Here is a 23,512-nt window from a genome sequence, read left to right as displayed (position 1 = left end):
GGAGAGTGTCTAGAAGGATGAATTTGGACCTAACAGTCAAGAAACACAATTCGGTGCATCCACCCTTTTGCTACTCAGATCCACACATTCCACTGTACCCGTCCAACAACATCATATTTACACCTAACAGAATGCAAGTATATTCCTCACAGAGATGAATGCAGGCTCACTTTCTCCCCCAAAGCGGGGAACACAGAGTGGGCCCGCTGTGAAGAGGCACCTCTGGGTGATGCCAATTCCTCTTCTCTTTTAGTCACCATTGCACCTTGGAGATTCTGTAACCTAAAGGCTAAATTGTAAAGTTAACCACCAACAACACTTAGCGTCACACACAACAAGCAAAGAAGAAAATACGCATAGCCACTATAGTTCTTACTTTGAAAACTAAAAACAAAACAAGTTGATTGATACTGATAATTGATAATGATAATAGTTGATAATGATAATGTCAATGATTAACAACGAGCTTCTTCCAGTGTCCATTCCATGTTCCGTTTACCTTTAACCAACACTTCAGTAGTTTGGGGTACTTTCCTGGCGGGATGGCTTACACCTTCATTTCTGAAGGGTTTGAGTCTTTAGTAGTCTTGCAGGTTGCAATACTATTCCAATAACTTTTTTCCATAATGGAAAAAGTTCAGTTTAATAAGCCTGTTACCAGATGGCTGGATGGTCCCCCTGGGGAAAGATGCCACCTCAGGGCTCAGCATTGGTCTCTGCTGTCAGCAGGTTACACATTCAGCAGTGACAGTAGCCAGATCAGCCTTGCTGAGGGGAAGTCCATATTGTTGAGCCCATGTGTAGCTTCCATTCCTGCCACAATGGCCACACTCTACGGGAGCCTACTGAGCAAGCCTCAGGGTAGCTGGAAAAGGGGCTGAGTGACAACCACAGAATTGGGCAGCTTGTCCAATTGATTACTGACAGCCTCATCAGTGGATGCCCCATGGTGAGCATTCACACATGACAGTGCTTATATAGAGAGGTCCATCTGCAAACCTCTTCCTCAGACTCCCTTGTCACCGATATGCCAATCAAACCACTAGTCACCCATGAATTGGTAAAACTCCTACCTCTGGCCATCTCTCCATCCAGACGAAGCAGACAACTGTTCAGTGTTCAGCTTTGAGAGAACTTCCCTTCCACATTCCTGGTTTGGGCTGTAATGCTTCAGCAGCCGACGTCCACCTGGTGCCTTCAAATTGTAAGGGGCAATCTGTGAACCTGGCCCAAATGTTTTCCTCCTCTGTCAACTGTCAGTCCCAAAGGCACATAGGTGTGGGTTGAGAGAGAATTAAAATGCAGCAAGAGGAGGTGCTGTGGAAATCTGAGCTACCTGCTCATGAAACTTACTTGTGCATTCAGGACCTGCTCAAGTCCAATCTGGCATACACCATTCACACTGGATGATGGATTGCTGCTGTGCATGCCCAACCTTATGGCTTGGTGGATCAGTGTATTAGTTATCCATTGCTGTGTCACAAACTATCCCAAAACTTAGCAACAAACATTTATTATCTCACCTGGTTTCTGAGAGTCAGGAATCCGGGAACACCTTAGCTGAAAGGATCTGGCTCAGAGTCTCTCACAAGGTTGCAGTCAAACTGTCAGCCAGTGCTTTACCCACCTCAAGGCTTTACTAGACATGCTGTGGACAAGTGGCTCTCAAATGGGGGTATTTTGCTCCCCTAAGGATATTCGGCAATGTCTGTAGAGATTTTTGGTTGTCACAACTCGGGGTAGCACTGCTGGTGGAGTTTAGTGGGTGGAGGCCAGGGATGCTGCTAAACATCCTACAATTCTCAGGATAGCCTCCTACATAAAAGAATTATTCATCCTAAAAATGTCAACGTGCCAAGGTTGAGAAGCCCGGCTGGTCAGCCATCATTTGCTCTGGTCCCCACACAAAACTGGTAGCCTCATGGGTTACTCAAAACATTGCTTTGAACAATACACTCAAAAACAGTATATGTTATCTCAAAAATCAAAAGTGGTGGAAAACATTGCAGCTCTTTCTTAGGAGTAGTTGGTACAAAGTGCAGCAATTTGCCTTTCAATTTGGAGAGGAAATGCCAAGATTTCCCAGACCACTGGACCCATAGAAACTTCACTGAGGTAGTAGGCCTTTGATGTTTCGTGGGGTTTATCTCCCACCCTCTGGCATACATATGTCTTATTAAGGCATCTGAGGTATGTGCTACTTCTGGCTCCTCATGTCGATAACACAATAGATATCAGCCTGCTGTTCTAGGGAATATCAAGATGATCAAGGCCTCTGTGGACTAGAACTTGAGAGGAGAAGAGTCAACATTGGCCTGAGGTAAGACAGTGAGGGTGCTTTGCCAATCCTGCTGGTTGACAGCAAGCTCCATCTGATGATCTCTGCTAATTTGGTATCGAGAAAAAAAAACATCTGCCAGCTCAATAGCTGCATACAAGTGCCAGGAGCTCTGTTGTGTTATCCAGTAAAGACACTGCATCTGGTCCAGTACCTGAATAATTTTATAAGAATCCACTGTCATTCCCCAATAACCACCTTCCTTCTACACATGCCACACAGAGGAGTTAAATGAGGATAGTAGAACAACCCCCGTATTAAGTGCTAGATGGAGGTACTAACCTCTGCACTTCCCCCAGGGATATGGTATTGCTTTCAGTTTACTCTTACTCTGAATGAGGAAATTCTACAAAGCTTCTGCATGGCCCATTCTACCTTAATAAGGCTCACTATACAGGTAAGGGAATCAATATGGCAGTTCCTTTAAAGGCTGAGGTGACTTACTACAACTCTGTTCAGGAATGGGAAAACAACCACAGTGTGAGTGAGTGGACCCATTGGAAGCCTGCGAGGCAGCCACAGGCCAAAATTTCATGTATCACCTGATTACCACAAGTGACCCCCTCCTCCAGGGGTCAAGGAGCATTTTGGGACTTTAGAGATTAGCAGTGACTCAGAACCAACGTCCAGAAATCCCCAGAAAGCCTGGATATTCCCCTTTCCTCAGTGCACGGTCTCCCTAGTGAATGGCTGCAGACCTTTGGGGAAGACTTAAAGGGCTATTTATGCTAAGTACTTAGAGCAATGTTATAGAGTCCCTTCTTGAGGCTTCCCAGCCTCTCCTTCAGCTAAGGTTAGAGTTCTCAAGCTTTAGCACGCATCAGAATCGGCTGAAATGCTAGCTGGACCCACCTCCAGAGCGTTTGTGTCAATTGGGCTGGGGTAACTTCTGAAAATTTGCATTTCTAACAAATTCCCAGGTGATGCTGCTGCTGCCAGTCCTTGGACAGTCTGAGAATCAGTGATCTGAGGATTTCTAAGTCTTTGAACTCATCCAGGTCTTAGACTTGGGTGACAGGCTATAACTCTCCACCAAACAACTCAGTTCTCCACCAGAACAACTGTTCACTAGACCTAGAGATTTTCCAATTATATGAATCAACTAACTCTTAGTAGACTGCCCATCTCTTTTGGTCGCAGGGCCAACATGAGCAATTGGCCAACATCAAAGATCCCTATGTGCTAAAATACTCTGCTTGCTGCTCCAGGCACTCTGCCCATTACAGTAACTGTGCCCACCTTACTTCTGGCTGCTGAGGGCCGCCACTTAGCTCTGCCCCACCAGGAGCCCATCATCCACTGAAATCAAGAACTCTGTCTTAATGTCGGTGTCTTCTTTCAACGATAGATCTCCTAAGAACCCCTGAACAAGAGAGTTAGCTTGAAACAACCGCCAAGTCTGGAGAAGACTGACCACAATAATATCAATCAAGAAAGACCTTTTCCACTCTTCTTGACACTCTGTCTCCCCAAATACCCACCCTGGAGGGGCTAGAAACTGTGGCTAGCACAGTACGGTAATGAGAATAGAAGCACCAGGTGGGCAGAGAGAGAAGCAGCTGATCACAACCCCATCCCTACTGCAGGCTTCTCACGTGCTTAAGGGACAAGAAGGAGGCTTATCCGCAAAGCAAGGTTTTGATTATTACATGAAATTTAATTACTAAAATAAGGGTTGTTTCATGGTTTGAAGTGACTAGAGATCCATTTGCATTATTTAAGAGTGACCAGAGAACTCAGGGGTCTGCCCGCTTTTCCATCCAGGTGATGGTAAAGAAATATCCCATGGAGTGAATTATAAAAGATACTGGGAAGTACAAATAAGGCTGCTTTGTAATTGATCCTCTAAGACCTGCTTGTTCAATGTACCAGCTATAATGGCAACTGATGTGGAAACACATCGAGATGCGTATATCTCCATAGAAAAGGCAGGAGATAAAACAGCATGCTCCCAGACACAGCCATGGCTTCCCAGGTCCCCAAAGGACCATAGAGATGGGCAACTGTGGATGGTACTACCATGAGCAATGAGGATTCCACCATGGCCTGAAGCACACTCATGGGCTTTTATAAGCTCCCGGCCCTCGCTCACACCTGATTGCTCCAGAGACTCTGATAATGTGCCTACACACTCATGGGGTGCGAAACAACCCCAGTGCGCTTCTGAGTGTTAACTAGGAGACTGGGTGAAATGAAAGGCAATTTCATGCAGTTTCCTCCAGGAGGCTCAGACAGATCTGCCTCAGTTCCATTCCTGAACGTCCCAAAACCACTCATTGGAAAGTACATCGTTTCCTCTCTTTTCAGTAAATGATAAAATAAGCCTTTTAAATAAAGCATTTAAATATATAGATCAGTCTGTTTCTGGATTCTTCTCTCTTCCTTAGATCCATTAGCCTGTGCCGGCACTGGCACCAGAAGAATAGCAAAAAGGCTAATGGGACTGGAGCAGAGTTAGAGAAGAGAAGAATAATAGGAATGAGATCAGAGAGGAACGTTCTTAATGAGATGGGATTCACATTCAGTCTTTAAACTCGCAGTGAACCCCAGCAGGGTTTTGAGCAGTGATGTGATTTGACGGGTATTAATAAGATCACTCCGGCTGCTGTGTTGTTCTATGGAGAACAACCATGAGGGGCAAGAGGGGAAGCAGGACACTACTGAAATCATCCAGGTGAGAGACGATAGCTGCCTGACCGGGTTGGGAGATGGAAGTGACGAGAAGTAGTCAGAATCTGGATATATTCCAAAGGGAAAGCCAACAAGGTTTCCTAATGGATTGGATGTGAAGCGTGAACAAAAGAGTGAGGTCAAGAATGATTCTAAGGTTTTTTTGTCTGAGTACTGGAAGAACCTGAAATGGGACAGGGTGTGGGAGGAACAGGTTTTACGGGAAAGACCAAATTTTGGACATGTTTAATTTGAGATACCTCTGATATTTGAGTAGAGGTGTCAAGTCGGCAGATCAACACCCAAGTTTTGTGTTTAGGAGAGAGATCCAGGCCAGGCACAATTTGGGTCTTTAAGATAGACACAGTATTTAATGCCATGTGATTAGATCACCAAAGGACGGGACACAGACAGGGATGAGGTCCAAAGACTGGGAGCTGGGCACTCCAACATCAAGACATTGTGGAATTGGGGAGAAACCAGCAAAGGAGAGTGAGAAGGAGCAGCTTGAATATCAGAGGAGAGTGTGGTATCACTGAAGACAAGAGGTGACGGTGGTCCAAGAAGGATGGATGGGTCAGCTCTATCAAAGGCTGCTGACAAGCAGAGAAATTCACCACTGGGCATAGCAGTGGTCATTGGTGACTTGTCAAGAGCAGTTATGGTAAAGCGGTAGGGCTGAAAGTCCTAACTGGAGAGGATTCAAGAAGACAGGGAGGAGCAGGATTAGAAGCAGTAAGTGTAGGCATCATTTTTCTAGTAGTTTCGCTGCAAAAGGGAGCAGACAAATGGGGTAGTAATGGAAGCGGCAAGTGGGGTGAACAGTTTTTTTCTTTTAATATGAAAAAAGTGACATCACATTCGGATTCCAATTAGAATGATCCAGTAGAGTGGGAGACATTGATGATTAAGAGAGAAAGGAATGAATTGCTAAGGTGATACATGGGCATCCGTTCAAGCAAACAGGTACTCTACTGGGGAAATCATATATTGCTTCAAGCTTTTTGAAGGGAAATTTGGCACTGTCTATCAAAATTATAAATGCACATATTCTTGGACACAGCAGTTTTATTTCCAAGATTCTATTCTGCAGATAAACTAGCTTTTCTGTACAAAGACATATACAGGCTGTTTATTCGAACATTGTACATACTATCAAAAGCTGGAAAAAACTCAAATGCATATGGATAGTGGATGGTTAAATCCATACCTGGAACACTACACGGCACTCAAAATGAGGTTGATCTACATGTTCTGTTCTGGAAGAATCTCCAAAATCACTTAAGTGAAAAATATCAAGGTACAGAAAAGAGCATGATACGTTTCCACCTGTGGAAAGAGGGAAAAACCAGGGAATAAGATGATACATAAAAATAGATTTATATACAAACACATGTTTATTTGTGCATAGACCATTTCTGAGAGATAGGGACTTACTGTCTATTGGATATCCTTTTCTAATATTTCAATTATTTTTAAGAAATGTATTTATTATTTTTCGTTAAAAATTAATTAAAAAAGAAAAAATCTTTGCTGAAAAGAAAAAAGTAAATTTAACAAATCTGTCTGTGCATCATTTTATTAATGAAGGGAAATTTTCTTATAGTAACATTTAAGGGAGAAATGCCCTTATCTTCCAGTCTGTTTTGGAAGGTAATGGGAAAAAAATGCTTTTGAACTGATTGTTTACTGAACCAGTAAGGTCTTTATTCTATATTTTAAAATACTGGAATATAAATTCTCATTATGTATACCAAATGAACAATTGTTAGTTTCAACGTGTATTTCTGTTAGGCACACAATAGGCATTGAATCAGATCACAAATTAGCTGAACGTCAACCCTAAACATTTGGGAAATGAAATTTAAATACAAAACATTATTGAGGATCCCTTTTTTTAAAGGTAAATTTGTAGGTATGTCTACATGTGTACTTAATATAGGTTAAGATCTTTTCTTTTTATTTTTAGTTTATTGCATAGAATATAAGGGTGGTATAAACTAACCAAAAAGTCATTTTGATACAACTTAGCAAACTATTTAATCATATCATTAACAATGGAGAAGGTATCAATTCCAGATGGGAAGGAAAATGATAAGGAGAAGACTAATTTCCAGAAGCAGAAATTATCCCTGAGGTTGGAGTTTAAAAATGCACTGATACTGAATTAAGAGGGCATTTTAAACATAAAGCTTCTCAAATTAATAGTTCTTAAAAATAAAGAACCATACCCATTAGGTACTTCTGAAAAGGGAAAGTGTAAATTCATCATTTTTAGCATCTGTCAGCTTGGAATCTCGTTTAGTACTTTCACGAGCCACATTCAGATTGAAGACCTCATTGACGATCTTGATGGATGACAGGACCCTGAACTGCCTTCTGAAGCATCAAGTAAGACTGCATTCCTTTCTGTGTTTTCAGTAGTAAGCATACTTATTATAATCAAGACTTTGAAAACTTGTACTCTTTGCTACATAATAGCATCATATATAATAATCCTCCATCTTCCAACCTTAAGGATATTCTAAGCACTAGAGATTCTCTGCTATTTATTTAAGCTTGCATGATTTTCTCTCCCTAGTTTACTGAATTATTTATTAGTTACCTAGTATTCATGCTCTGTGCTAAGCGCCACTTCTCTCCCCTTTTGCAGCTGGAGTCCAAGTACATATTCTCTGTCTTTATCAATTTTAAAGCTCAGCTGAAGCTAAGAAGTAATCATTCATTGTGATGGAATCACTTGGGTAGTAATATATTTTCAAAAACATTAGGATTTTGTTTTTAATATTGAGTCTATTTGCTGCTTTTTTTGTTTGCTAATAAACAATGATATATAGGCAATATATAAATCCTCATACTAAAGTGCAATTATCTGTAGGCAAGATCCACAACTTGACAGCCTTCCAAGACAAGAAAAGCTGAAAGTTGGTTTGCTGACAAAATGCTCACCTAGTCAAATTCAAACAGGAATAGACTGATGGAGCATTCTCATACCTGTATGCAACTCTATGCAAGATGCTATAGACCGATATTTTTCAAACTTTATGGTACATAGGAATCAAAAAAGGATTTGTTACCACACAGAGTTGAATTCACAGGTCTGGATGGAACCAGAGATTCTGCTTTTCTAACAAGCTCCCTGGTGATGCTGATGTTTCTGGTCCATAGAATTCACCTTGAGTAGGAAGGTATAGAGCAGTGGTCCTCAACACTGGCTGCGTGTTATAAGGAACTAAAAGAAATACAGATGTCCAGGCCACACTTCAGTTGATCAACTGAATCAGAATCTCTGGGGATTAGACTCAAGCATTGCCAAATTTTGTTAATGTTCCCCACAGACTATGGACTTAACGTGTCCCCCGCTAAACTCATACATTGAAGGCCTAACCCCCAATGTGATGGTATTTGAAGATGGGGCCTTTGGGAGGTAATTAGGTTTAGATGAGGTCATGAGAGTGGGGCCCTCTTGATGGGTTTGTGTCCTTATAAGAAGAGACACCAGAGATCTTGCTCTTTCTCTCTGACATGTGACACACAGCAAGAAGGCGACCATCTGCAAGCCAGGAAGAGAGGCCTCACCAGAACCCAACTATGCTGGCACCCTCATCTCAGACTTCAGCCTCTAGAACTGAGACAATATGTCTCTTGTTCAGGCCACCCAGTCTATGGCATTTTGTCATGGCACCCTGAGCTGAGACAGCAGGGGATTCTAATAATATGCAGCCTAGGTTGGCAATGATTGCTGTAAAGGGTATTGAGGTGGCATAATCATAACTCTGTTTTAAAATACTTCCAACCTACTTGGGGAGCTAAGACTTGGGCCTGGAAAAGTCATAGTTGGTCAAGTGTCAGATTGGGTCAGAGAGGTAAAGAATATTAAGAGATTTAGACCAAGTATAAATCTTTATGCAGTCGCACAGAGGCGACTACCACTCTGATTTCTATCACCATAAATTAGCATTGTCTGTTTTAGGACTTCATATAAATGGAACCCACAGTATGTAGGTTTTATGTCCGGCTTCTTTTACTCAGCATAATTATTTTGGGATTTATCCACATTATTACACGTATCAATACATGTAATTCCCTTTTATGGTTGAGTGATAATTCCATTGCATGGAGATACCACAATTTGTTTATCTATTTGACTGTCGATGGACATTTGAGTTTTTTCCAGTTTAACGTTATTAGAAATAAGGCTACTATTACTATTCTTCTTAAAGTCTTTTTTTTTAAATGTATTTTCACTTCTCTTGGGGAAATACCTAGAGGTGACGTATTTCTAGGCTATGGGATAGATGTATGTTTAACTTTATAAAGAAACCGCCAAACAGTTCCCCAAAATAATTGCATTATTTCACGCTCTACCAGCAATGTATAAAAGTTCTACTCGAGGCTGGCCTGGCGGTGTAGTGGTTAAGTTTGCGCATGCCACTTCGGTGGCCTGGGGTTCGCTGGTTTGGATACTGGCTGTGGACCTACACACTGCTTATCAAGCCATGCTGTGGCAAGCGTCCCACATATAAAATAGAGGAAAATGGGCACAGATGCTAGCTCAGGGCCAGTCTTCCTCACCAAAAAGAGGAGGATTGATGGCAGATGTTAGCTCAGGACTAATCTTCCTCACAAAAACCAAAAAGTTCTAGTTGCTCCAGATTCTTGCCTTAGTTTTGCCAGTAATTTTTATTTTTTATTTATTTTAATTTAAATTTAATTTAGTTTTTAAAATTATTTTTTGAGGTCACATTGGTTTATAACATTGTGTAAATTTCAGGTTTACATCATTATATTTCAGCTTCTGTATAGACTGCATCACGTTGAGCACCAAAAGTCTAGTTTCCATCCATCATCATACACATGTGCCCCTTTTACCCCTTTTGCCCTCCCCCTACCCCCTTCACCTCTAGTAACCACCAATCTATTCTCTCTGTATCTACGCGTTTGTTTGTTTATCTTCCACATATGAGTGAAGTCATACAGTATTTGTCTTTCTCTGTCTGACTTATTTCACTTTACCTAATACTCTCAAGTTCCATCTGTGTTGTCACAAATGGCATGATTTTCTTTTTTATGGCTGAGTAGTATTCCATTGTGTATATATACCACATCTTCCTCATCCATTCATCTGTTGATGGGCACTTGAGTTGCTTCCAAGTTTTGGCTATTGTGAATAAAGCTGCAACGAACATAAGGGTGCATATATCTTTTCGAATTAGTGTTTTCATGTTCTTAGGATAAATACCCCGAAGTGGAATAGCTGGATCATATGGTATTTCTATTTTTAATTTTCTTCAAAAGAATAAAAATGATATTTTTAATTTTAAGGTTTCATTTTTTTTCTTTAATGCACTCATCTGTGTGATTAGGCCAAGACCTTTGAGAAGTAATTTAGCAGAGTTAGTCAAGAGTACTGAGTTCTTGGAGGATAATCTAGAAATATAAAGAGAATTACAGGTGTAATAACACTCTAATGCAGCAATCCCACTTCTAGGAATCCACCTACATTTATATGTGCTCGAGTACAGGGTGATAAATGTGCAAGTGAATTCACTGCAGCACCGTTTGCAATAATAAAAGGTTATAAAGAATGCAAGGGTCCAGTAACAGGGAAGTGGCTGCATAAACTACTGCACATCTACACAATGGAGTTCCAAGAAGTTCCAGAGAAAGAATGAGAAAGGTTTGTATGTACTGACATAGAGAGATCTCCAGAATATACCATTAAGTGAAAAAAAGGCCAAGGGGTACATGTACAAGGGGGGCATGGATTAAAATAAGGCTATATATCTACACACACACACACACACACACACACTTACATATGCAAAATAAAAGCCCACTACACTGGACGTATACACATGAAACTAATACAATATGGTTATGTGTAGAAGCAGGGAGTGACAAGGTAGAGGGAGCAGGGGTGGAAATAAGACTTCTCTGTGAATCTTTTCCCATATAGTTTTGATAACGAATTACACAATTACCTATTAAAAATTACAACTAAAAAAAATCCTAGAATTGTAAAACAAACCTAAACATATATCACATTGGTAACATGATCACAGAAAAACTGTAGAAAGAAATACACGGATTTTGTGAAAATGTGAGCTTACAATGATAAAAAAGAGAGAGGCATAAAAAATTCCACGGCCATCACTGAGGTTGTTATTGACAAATTCCTCCCTTTGAGAATGGACAATTAAAGGAAGAAGCACTTCTCCCGCTTCCCCCGCCCAAAATGTTTTCCAGGGTAACCAAATAGATCGAGGTGACTAGAGAAAGCTCTTCTTCACTAAGGAATGGCAGCTAATGTACGGAGAAGAAATGATAACATTAGAAAAGTCACCATTTTGTGATTCTAATGAATATGAATTCAGGCAAGGACTGTCCAATGGAGTTGGCCATTATGTGACTGGTTGAGGGAAAACCACAAGTGTGTATAGTGTTAAAGTAACCCCACACAGAATACTTTGTGGTCACCAGGGGAATAACATGACGCTACAGCAGCAAGCTCGGGCAGCCATCCCATAATCCAGAGGACAGTCCGATTCTTGGTAATGGCGGACACCAGATGGCCTGTGCCTCCTGACGGAATGCCATGTGAAACACACAACAGCACCCAAAATACATTCTAGACAAAATTTATTAACATGAATCGACCAAGCTCTTAGATCTAACTTCTAACTTACAGGAAATACAGGGGACAGACGAGCAAGCTAAGTGACCACATGAGGAAGCAATCAGACAAACAATCGAGCAAGAAAATCAGTAGATGAAAAAAGGGACTGTTTTAGATTTTATAATGCCTAAGGGACATACAAATCATATAGAATGCATGGTCCAGACCTAAATTCTGATTTGGACAATCCAGCTTGGAGGAAATGTTTGGGGGACAAGTAGCGTAATTTCAATAGGATCAAGGTATTAGGTGCTATGAAAATTTACTGACAGAGAAAGAAAAATATTATTAAAAGGAAACAAGCCATCTGTAACATTATGATCTTGTTTTAGTAAAACAAATACATACATGTGTATAAAAAGACCTGGAATTATATATAATAAAAGATTAACATTTAGTCTCTTCTTGGTGGGAGTATTAGTTTTTTATTATTGCCACAAATTACCAATAACTTGGTGGATTAAAACAATAAAAATGTATTATCTTACAGTTTTGGAGGTCAGAAGTCCAACACGGGTCTCACTGGGCTAAAATCAAGGTGGGGGCAGGGCAGCATTCCTTTCTGGAGGCCCTAGGGGAGAATGGGTTTCCTTGACTTTTTCCAGCTTCCAGAGGCTGCACACATTCCCCTCCTCCATCCTCAAAGCCAGCAACAGCAGATCAAGTCCTTCTCACGTGGCAGCAGTGAACGTCTCTCCTGCCTCCCTCTTCCACTTGGAAGGACCGTGTGATTACATTGGGCGCATCTGGATAATCTCAGATACTTTCCATCTCAAGGTCAGCTGATTAGCATCCTTAATTCCATCTGCAACCTTCCTTCCCCTCTGCCATATAACCTAACTTGCTCCCAGGCTCTGGGGACTAGAACATAGATATCTGTGAGGGGACATTATCCAGCCCACCACCATGGGAATATGTATTTATTTTGTTATCATTCCTTATCTACATATAATGCACACACTCTACTTCTGTTAACCTCAAAATGCTATTCTTCATTTAAAATAAGTATAGTGATGAGGGAGAAGGCAATACCATAAGCAGTAATATTGGGGAGATTATGAATATACACCTATAATAGGAATAAAGAAAACGTGAACTAATTACATGTCACTACGTATTGGTGGTTTGGAAAATTTCCACTGACAGGATCATATTAAAAAATGCTACAGGTTCAAACAATGTGTATGAAAGGGCAGATTATATATTCTGGAAAATGTTATGTATCAAAAAATGACTCTAGTGATGACAAGGACACTCTGGTCAAAGATTCATGTGAAAAGTATGACTAAGAATTTTCATAAAATGTGAGTTCAAGTCCCAGCTCTGTCACTTAGTAGCTGTGTGACCTTGTGCCAGTTACTTAACCCCTCTTTGCTTCCATTACATCATCTATAAGATGAGACAAATACTTGTGCCTTCCTCATGGAGTTGTTGGGGGATTAAATGATTTAATACTTGCAGAGGACTTAGAACTGTGCCTGGCACATGATAAACACTCTGTAAACGCTAGTCATTAAGGGTTATTATCCTGGCAGGTGTTTGTAGCCGCCTGTTTCGGAGGGAAAATCACTCTGGAATTTTAGTTAAGCTGGTACTTCTATTCTGTCACCTCAGGGAATCATGAGAGTCATGCACTGATTATCAATGGGGTTCTTACACCCAAGGATACTAGAGTAATTAGCCTGAGGGTTTCACTACTGGAATTCTTCCCAAATGGCGAGGTTCCCAGAAACACCCCATCAGTGCTAGCACAGTGGCTAAATAATACTTTTGAAGAGTCAACAGTAATTTAGCCCAGAATAGTCAATATGCCAAATGGTGCTGACAACTATGGGGTTCTAACACCTGTATCCTGATGGAAAGAAAAGTCTAATAATTTGCTAGTTTGACAACCTGGGGGCAAAGCAAATAAGTTTTTGCAGGACTGTGAAGGACTGGAGACAACTTCAGTATATACTTCAGTATATGTTATCCTGCTCACCGTGGATTAATATTAAACCAATCAGACACTCTGAGTTGCTGAGATCAATCAAGCACAACATGGAAAAGCACCTTCCATTGTACGACATGCAGATTTTAAACAAAACATCATATTTAAAGAACTTTGTCAATTCCAATGGTATTGGATAATGCTCTGCAGAAGAAATGCAGTAGATTCCTTGATGTTTAAAGCTGGAAGGGATCTTAGTGAGCATTTAATCCAGTGTTCCTCAAACTGGTAAACAGTCCTACCCACCACCCCGTCATTTCATTCCTTGTTTTCCATAGAATTTTGCAAAGCCTTGCATGTGATGTTGTGCACTGTGACTCCCCAAGACCGAGACAGGGTATATGACCCATCCTGACCACAGATCTTCCTCCTTTTGTTCCCTCATCACCTTTTAACTTCACAAGGGCCATTACTGATGATAAGAACCCTCTGAGCGAATACTGATGTATCATAAGCACATTACCTCATAGAGCAAGAAACTGGTGCCCAGAGTGGCCAAATGATTCACCGTGTGAACGAAACGATCACAGAGCTGGACCAGAGTCCTGGCCTGTCCGCACAGCCATCCAGAGAGAACCCATGTGCTGAAGACTGTGTGCTTTGGGCTGGGCAGCCTGAGAAGAACAAGAAAACAATGAAAAGATGGAAACAGAACCTACAAGGAAAGATAGAAGAACGAGTTACCTGAGAATGTGGCTTCTTCCTCTACTTTTTTGCTCAATTTAACACTTATTAAAGACCTACAATTTAAGAAACAAGCCTGTGGTTGGTGTTACAGAGGACACCAAAAAGCCACGCATAAGACTTGGACCTGCCCTAGAGGGTCTCAGACTCTCACAAGAAGATACACATGAAGTTGAAACATTAGCAACAACCCTATTTTCATAACACTTGTAGTTTCTAAGCATTTTCACATATATTTCCCCAAACTGATAGGTTGGGCAAGAATGATTTGTCCTTTTTTTATAAATGAGAAAATGAACCACTGATCAGAGAGGTTGTGATGTGGCTCCAAGGTCAGAGACGTAGCAAGCAGACTCCATCTTCTGACCACCCCACCCACATCACATGCGTAGTTTATGACAAACATTTGGTTTTTTGATGTCATCTGCAAATGCTCTGGGGGTATTTACACTGGATATAGGAAATTGTTTGACCAGCCAAGAGTATTTCCATTACCAAGACTGATTTTTGAAAAAGGTTTATAAGAAAAACCATTTGTAACAAGGGAAGGTGGACATGGCAGGACTATGGGGAAACCTAGAGGGAATATGGTATCGTGTACATTTTACCAAAGATTTTAACTTCAAAAACAAATGCTTATTGTAGAAAATTTTGATCGTAAAGTAGAATGAAAAAAATCTGTTCCCTCATCCACCAAAGAAAAGCAGTGTTCAGCAACCCCTCACTCCCAAAATTTTTAAGGCCATACATACTACAAAATTTGACAATTTACATTAAGCTTTTGAAAACTCCTTAGTTCTAAATATCTTTAAGCGGTAACAACCACTTTTTTCAACCTACAATGTATTATAGCTGACAATGAAAAGGATGCTAAAAGCCTTCACGTTTGAGGTTTATCAATTATATTTTGGAAATTAAACAGGGAGGCGGGGGGCCGGAGGAGTGTCCTTACAGAGTCGTCAGCATTCCACCAACAGAAGTATTTGATCCTCACTACAGTGAGGCTCCAGCGCTGTGGCTGGAACCTTTGATCCTGAGTCCCACTGCAGCATACGATGCTGCTAAGCATAATCAAAGTGCAAATCTTTATAGAAGATTACAGAGACTCCGAAAAGGGGATGGATGCTTCCTTCCTCTAATTTCCTTTCCTGCCATGTTTCTCATCTTGAGTAAAAAACATTTGGCCTTTTGATGAAATCTGCAAACACTTTGAGGGTATTTACAGTGTACATAGTCAATTATTTGACTGTCCAGGATGATTTCCATTAGTGAGATGGGCAGAATGCTCCTTGCCAGGAGAGGCACTGTTTTCAGAGGGATGGGTATGAAATGGCCTCCCTTATTTTGGCCCCATCCAGTGATATTACAATAAGGAGACATCTGCCACTCTAGGGGAGACTGGCGGTGGGGGGCTTGACACATGTACATCCAGGTTTTGATAATAAATCATTGAAAATTTACAGGATGAGTTGCTAATCCCTGAAGTCGATACTCCTCAAAACAGGTGTCCCCCTACAAATATTTTTAAGCCATTCATTCTAACAATTCAGATCAAGTTGTGGGGAAAAGAGTAATTTTTTAAGAACTAAATTCCCTCCAAATATATCTATCAGCCCACTGAAGAGAGCAGGAACAATTTCTGAATTATAAACTGAAAACAACACTCGAGTTTTGTCAAGGTTGGTCATCTTTGCCCTCTCACCAACGTTCTGTCCTGTCGTTAAGTTTGAGTGATGGAACACCAGCGATGCGTCTACCAACAATGCACCTGGGTCCAGAGGAACGGGCCTCGGGCAAGTTTGTAATTGGGAAGCACTTGGAGCCAGAAAGGCTTTGTGTGTTGTTTCTCATGGCTACCGATTATTGTGCCCAAGCCCTAAACAAATTGTTTTTAATAATATAAGAAAAAAAAAAGAGAGAGAGAGAGGTGTCTAAAACATCATTCAAAAAGTTTAATCAAGTCCAATCAAGTCCACTTCAGCTGGTGGGCACTGGCACAGCTGGGCTGGTCATTCACGGCCTCTGTCTATCATGGCGGGGCAGTGCCAAACCTGATGGGCCGGTGCTCTTACTATACCAGTTGTTAAATATTTTGAATATCACCTGCACTGACCTCATTAGATATGCACAGAGGCGTGTATCAACAGGGAGCCCAGCAAGTTCCAACTGTAAAAGCCTGGGGTCAGAAGCCAACAGTTTAGAGTGTGGTCTGCACCCCATCATTATAGCAGTGGATCATTCCAGAGGTTAGCTAACTTCTCTAGTTTTTAGCATCCTCTCCTCCAAATTGGGGATATGAATAATCCTTACCCAATTGCTTCGTGAGACTTAGGTTGAGGTTAAAACCAAATATTAGATGTGAAAGCATTTATCTTAAAATTTTTTTTATTGAGGAAGATTAGCCCTGAGCTAACATCTGCTCCAATCCTCCTCTTTTTGGTGAGGAAGACTGGCCCTGAGCTAACATCCATGCCCATCCTTCCTCTACTTTATATGTGGGATGCTGCCACAGCATGGCTTGACAAGCAGTGTGTAGGTCCACACCCAGGATCCGAACTGGCAAACCCTGGGCCACTGCAGGCTGAACGTGCGAACTTAACCACTGCACTGCCGGGCTGGCCCCTACTGTTTTTCAAAGAAATACACAGTAATTGTACATCATTTAGAAAATTCCAAAAAGTAGAGTGTAAACAATTATTCATTTCTCAGCATGTAAAGACAACTGTTAACATTTTTGAAAATTTTCTTCTAGCTTTTTCTGAAAACCCCTTGACAATTCAACAGCAGCTGCTGAGTACCGCAAAAATGAAATAAACAAGGCTGTTGCCCTTCCAGCTGGGTGGGGATATAAATGGCTAAATAAATGTTATTACTGTAGCATGAAGAAATCCAAGTAAAAGAATAGTGGAAAGTTGTACCATAAAATACAACTACAGGTCTGGTTCCTGGAGACGTCAAATATCTTAGTATTTAAGAGAGACTTTGATATCTAGGGCATTTCTTTAGGCTACTGACTCAATTTCATTCTAAGGGAAGACATAACTATCTTACTGCTATAAAATCTCGGTTACGCAAAAACAAACTGTCTACCGTACCCATAAACAGCATGTGGATTTGCCTTATTTCCTAAGTCATTATGCTCAGTCAACAACTGCCTTTCCTTTTTTGGCTTGCAGAAATGCCCATAGTTCACTGCAGTTCTTGTAGACATACAATCTGTTTATACAGGTCAGTTTCAAATAATCAGGTTTCTTTGAACTGATAGATAAGGATTTTCCTCGGACATCAAGTGTGGTAGAAGCAGTCACATTGTAAATAGTCTTAAACACATAGTGTTATGTGGACTGATGTTTTCTACAAAGGTTTTAGTTCTTTATTATTTTCTTCTCAAAAGATAATTGCAAAAAAAAAGACAATTGCTCTTACAGCAAATTGCACTCATTGTATTCCTCTATGACGGCAATATCCTCCTGGATTATCATCTTATATACATTTAACTCCCCAGCCACGCTGAGCTCTCAGAACCCATGGGCCTTGTCTCCTTCCTCTTTCTATCCCCAGGCTCCTAGCAAAGCAGACACTGAAATGTCTGAATAAGACCTTAAGAATTCTTGTTCAGTGAAAATACCTCAGACACCTGGGAACGTGCTAAAGAAAGATCCCAAGGCCCTATTCTGGAGGTTCTGAACCAGACTCTCTGGAGGTGGGCTAGGATCCTGTATTTTTAATACCTTCTCAGTTTCCTCCTCTGTAAGCTGGGGACAACAATAGTCCCTACCTCACAAGGTCGTTGTGGAAATAAATGAGTTACTTTATGCAGAGTGCTTAGATTACTGCCGACAGCACTGTGTGAGCGCCAGTCATCATTACCGTCAATATGATATGATCAGCCAAACATGAACAGGTCTTTTGGAAATAGTGTCTATAAGTTTTCTTAACCTTAAGTGTGCATAAAAATCACGAGGTGGTCCATATATGCAGATGCTGGGGCTTCGCCCCCAGAGATTCTGATTTAATAAGGCTGTACCTAGCTGGGAATCTCCATTCCTTTATATTCTTAAGGGGAAAAATGGACAATCCGTAAACCAGTGGTTCTCTTATGCATACTCTTAATTCCATATTTATATTCCTAATCCCCAAGGCAAAGAAACTTGCCTCATAGACTGGGGCTAAGATGAATCTCATTCAGATAGAGAAAGAGAGTTCCGGGGGCCATCTGACAACATGCCACTGGGGATTCTCAGTTTCCTACTTCATCTGTATCAGGGGCCACACTGCCTGTCTGGGGGTGGCTCACATGGGGTGAGGAAACAGCTGCTGGTCTCCGCAGGCTGCCTGAGTAAGCTCTGGGCTGCTGCTCCCATGGAGCTTGGCTAGCTCTCCCTGCAGGGGGAGGTTGGCCTGAGCCCTGCTTCCCCTAACCCACCCTGCACCAGGGCAGTGCCTGGGTCAACTCATGCCAGTGCCGGGGGCTGCTGGAGACACGGCCTGGAATCTGCCTCTACAGCCAAAATCAAGGAGACCACAGGGTGCTTGGGAAGAAAGCACTGTACCTCCTGGCAAGCCCAGGAAGATTCCATGCCCAGGCAAGAACACCCGAGAACGCTTACAGCACACATATGTGTCATGAAACCAGCCCAAACTTGCTTGTGCTTCTGACCTCTGAAACTACTTACGAGTGCGCTCGAGATTTAAAGGGCGAGATTTCCAAAAATGAAACGACGAAGCCCCTGTTTCTCTTACAAACAGCATCCTTTCCTGGATTTCCACACATGATTGTGTAAATTATACTTTAAGAATAATCAATACTGGAACCTCCTGGAACCTGAGGAAGCCTGGATCCATCCATAAACAAAGACATTACACAGTTAATAGACAGGCATTCAAATGGAGATAACTATGTCCTTGCTTTTACTTAAAAGTATTGCTTTTTATAGAAAATTAGGCATAGCCTATGTTATAATAACGTAGAATTTACATTTTAAAAAATGCTTTCCTTCAAACTCCTGTAATTTTCCTCCTTGTTCTTTCTGAATCAAAGTGCATGTACTTTCTCCTCCTAAAATGCTACATATGGACAGGCCTGCCTCCAGTATTTGAGAAGCCCAGGGGACAGAGCATGAGAGGAGATCCCTGGCCCACCCTCCTCTTCTCAGCTCTGGCTCCTGCCTTACCAGGAGTCACCCAGAGGCCTCCCAGGCAGACCAGTGGAAATGCCAGCCCACACCTCCAGATTCTTTTTGCACAGCTGCCCTTCGGCCTTCCCCTGGCCCTAGGGGTATATATACTCGTGGCATGATTGGCCCCCAGCGGGACAGATGGGTAGAAGGCCTGCAAAGACTTAGGCAGTTGGTCAGGGAATTCCAGGGTCCCAGGAAGCTGAAGCAAGAGTCGGGGTGTGGGCTGTGGGTGGGCACATCCCTTGGAAAGCCTGAAATCTTGCCCTTATGGGGAGGGACCCAGCCAGAGGAGGACTGGAACACGGTCTGCTAAAGTACAGGGTCCAGGGTAGGGCCCAGGCTGCCCTGGTCCAAGAGTCGTGCTGTGTGTACAGTATCTATACAACAGCCATGTACATGTTATGTAAGTGAGTACCTTGGGCTGGATGTTCTATCAACACATGTCCCATATAAACCACTGTCACAGATTTCAAGGTTCTAGAAGGCAAGAACTAGATAGATACCATTTTCTCTGCATAGCACCTACTTTATTTAGGCAGAAATACTTTGTGGCATTGCAGTGCAAATAGGACTATGTCAACTGAAAGAGGAATAAGGAAATGTTTATTTGGAAGTCACTGTATGAGCGAGGTCGTATGATACTGTTAAAAAATACAGATGTCAAAAAAATCTCACCAACAAAGATTCAGACAGATTTGGAGGTTCCTAACTCACTTTTATGCACATGTCCCCAGGCTTCCTTCCTTGAGTGCTCTGCTCCTCTTCAAGGTAATACCCAGCACCTCCCTCTTCTGGAAGCCTTCCCCAAGCTCTCAGGCCAGGCCAGGTGCCCTCCTCAGAGTTCCCACAGCTCTTCTCACCTGGCCCTGCACCTGCTCCTTGCCCACCAGCCTCCCCGCTAAGCTGCTGCACCCCGTGTCTTACCAGCCACTGCATTCCCATCCCATTGGGATGTGGCACATGCCAAGTTCTCTCTAAATGCTTCTTCCTGATCACCAGCAGCAACAGGATTCCAAATGCAAATGCAGTGTGGGAGTTGCTTTTATACCTCTTCACTCCCAGGGGCTCTAAGTACCGCTGAATTCAAGCAAAACAGCATTTTAATTCCTGGAAGAGAGAGATGGTCTGAAAATAAATCAAACACCTGGTCGTGTGGTGTCACAGAAATGGAGACCGCTGGAGGCACAAATATCATATAAATGTACTCTGAGCTATGTAAATGTCATTCATTTGTAAAGTTGATCTCAGGTTATATGCCTTTAAAAAGGGAAGCATTTGTTTAAAGAAGCATTTGTTAAAAGTCACACTTTTCAGAAGGAATTTATATGCACACACAAACACACACAGGTGTGCTATCGCTTTGTAGATCTCAAAATCTTACTCTTAGCGAAACTAGATTGAGGGTGCTGGTGACACCTACCAGAAACTGTTTATACTTACTTGAAATATGGCACACTATATCCATTTTAAACAAGGTTAACGACACGCGGCAGATGGATTACTTCAACAAAATGGAATGTTATGGAAAAGCAATTGTCTTATGACATGAAACCATGTATGATGTTATTTCTACCTGCAATCTGGGACCCCTGGTAGAAATATTAAACACTGGACAATAATATCAAAGACAGCCAAAACTTTAAAAAATACTGAACATCTGCAGGGGTCTGATAACTCTGTAAATCTTACCTAGAGGCATCTATAAAGGAAAGACGTCCCCAGGGATTTGGACCAATCACTCCAAGCTACAGTGGCCCCCGGAGGGAACACCGCCTGCCGTCCTCACTCACGCTGCAAGTTTTCTGCGAAGAGTCAGGAGGAGAAGAGGCTTATGCAAGGAGGGTCTGATTTCTGCTTCTCCCTCTTCCACACCACACCTCCCAGCTTCCGACCTCTCCCCTGCTCAGAAAGCTGTTTGCGTGTCCCAAGGCTATGGGCTCAAAGCACATGCTGCCACAGCTCCATCCCAGGAAGATCCAGTGGTTCAATTTTTTTATTTTATTTTATTTTATTTTTTTAAGACTGGGCCTGAGCTAACATGTATTGCCAATCTTTTTTCTTTCTTCTTCTCCCCAAAGCCCCCCAGTACAGAGTTGAATATTCTAGTTGTAGGTCCTTCTAGTTCTGCTACGTGGGATGCCACCTCAGCGTGGCCTGATGAGCCATGCTAGGTCCGCACCCAGGATCCGAACCAGTGAAACCCTGGGCCACCAAAGTGGAGCTCGTGAACTTACCCACTCTGCCATGGGGCCAGCCCCCACCAGTGGTTCAATTTGAAAGCCAGCAGCTTCTTAGCATTCTTTCCTCTGAAAAACTGGGATGATGTCTGTTGCCACAAGGACAGAAAGTCCTCCTAACAGCTTCTGGGGTCCAGATCAGGAGAGTTGGTGCTACATTGCAAGCTTAGGTCTCACTCTCTAGCACAGCCATACCTTCATAAGGAGGACTGGAGTCAAGAACTAAAGGGGTTTCATAAGTTTCTCGCAATGAGAACTAAAATCCAAACTACCAAATTACCTGGGTAATTTCATCTTTCATCTTGTTAAGATAGACACTGGGTCCCCCAAGTTCATCCTTTATTCAAAACTCAAAGCAAACCACAAGCAAACTTAGTCTGCTCCCTGTGCCCTGCATGGACATCTCACTGCCTACTCACCCTTAGTTCTCCAACGCCACTACCTCCCTGGAGCCGGGGGCCCCGCTCACCCTAAGTCTTCTCTGACCACACCAATGACCTCATCCTTCCTTAAATTCAGCTCCTGTCTCTATCACCTGCCTATAAGAATTGCTAAACGAGGCAATTAATCACTGCCAAACAGTGGAATTATTAAAAAGCATCTGGATCTCCGCAGCTTTCTCATACCACTGCCTTAATTATTATTTAATCCTTTCATGCCTTCCTTGCCCTTCCCACTAGACTGCCAGTCCCGTGAGGTGAGGTTATGTCTCTTTCCTTTAGTTTACCCCAGAACAGGTCCTTAAAATTACATTTTCTGAACACTTTGGGGTGGGAGGGAGAAGGGGCTTTTATTTTTTAGCAAGATAGTTTGCATGAACAAATAGTAATGAACAACTACTCCCTGCCCATCCTCAATCTCAGCAGGGGCTGCCCTCGAAGGAGTCATTGATAAATGCTCCATTCTCCATTGATAATGAATGATACTACCTCCCCAACTAAGCCAGGCCTGAGAACTTTTGGGCCTAAAGACTTTGAAGATCCCTGCAAACCCAGGCATCAAGCCAGAGGGGCCGGCAGGCAGTTACTAGAGGGTCTGTGAGGGTTATTACATACATGCACAGGTGTAGAGCCTACCCCAAGGGCTCTAAGACTGCAGCAGAATTAATGGGTCTAAATCACCAAAATCTGACAGATACGCTTTCACGATGGTAGAACCAGTTCTGAGCTTTCTCCATGCTCTTGCCTACGGCAGGGCTAAGCAAATACTCAGTTCAAATCCCTAAAAAGGGACGGTGTCTCTCCTGGGCTACCAGTACAAAATGATGTCAAAAATCCAAAAACGCAACAGTCAGAATGGCTCGACCTAGTGTCTTCGGACGGTAGACCACGCCCACCGCCGCTCTTTGCAGACAACCTTGTGCTCCCCAAAACTTCCTGTAGACCGCTGGCAGACTCCGTGCTGCCCCAACTTCCCGCAGAGCGGCACCTGGAAGAGCCAATGACTTAAAAACGAATGAGATGAGCCGCGCTCCCACTGTTCCGAAGCGACTGGTGTACTCGTCTAAAATAAAAAGGTCTCTGTCTGCAAATCCCGTTTGCTCGCCCGGTAATCCACTCCCGCCCCCAGCCTGCGCGTCCGACCCGTACAGCTGTTTTTAATCCCTACTTTTCTCACTTGGCGTCCCAGGCTCTGGTTGACCAGACGCGGAGCCACTTAGCGTTTCCTGCTCCCCCTGCCGGGGTCTGTTCCCCCTCCGCCGTCTCCTCTTTCTCCGCCTGCATCCCCGGGGGG

At 42.5% G+C, this 23,512-nt stretch overlaps 1 long non-coding RNA gene across 1 annotated transcript in view; it reads right to left on the bottom strand.

Annotated features, from left to right (window-relative positions):
* Positions 1-23,371, bottom strand: part of LOC124243238 (uncharacterized) — a 29,765-nt gene extending 6,394 nt beyond the window's left edge. The window contains exons 1-8 of the long non-coding RNA XR_006889653.1: positions 21,776-23,371; positions 21,231-21,343; positions 20,466-20,648; positions 19,038-19,196; positions 14,141-14,291; positions 12,176-12,258; positions 6,219-6,337; positions 1,074-1,195 (exon numbers count right to left, since the gene is read on the bottom strand). This is a non-coding gene — a long non-coding RNA (uncharacterized LOC124243238). The remainder of the gene's footprint in view (positions 1-1,073; positions 1,196-6,218; positions 6,338-12,175; positions 12,259-14,140; positions 14,292-19,037; positions 19,197-20,465; positions 20,649-21,230; positions 21,344-21,775) is intronic.
* Positions 23,372-23,512: the final 141 nt, after the last annotated feature.

This window comes from Equus quagga, chromosome 8 (assembly GCF_021613505.1).
Source record: "Equus quagga isolate Etosha38 chromosome 8, UCLA_HA_Equagga_1.0, whole genome shotgun sequence".
In the NCBI taxonomy this organism is placed as follows: domain Eukaryota; kingdom Metazoa; phylum Chordata; class Mammalia; order Perissodactyla; family Equidae; genus Equus; species Equus quagga.
The sequence above is the reverse complement of the archived record's forward strand: the minus strand, read 5'-3'. Positions and strand labels throughout refer to the sequence as shown.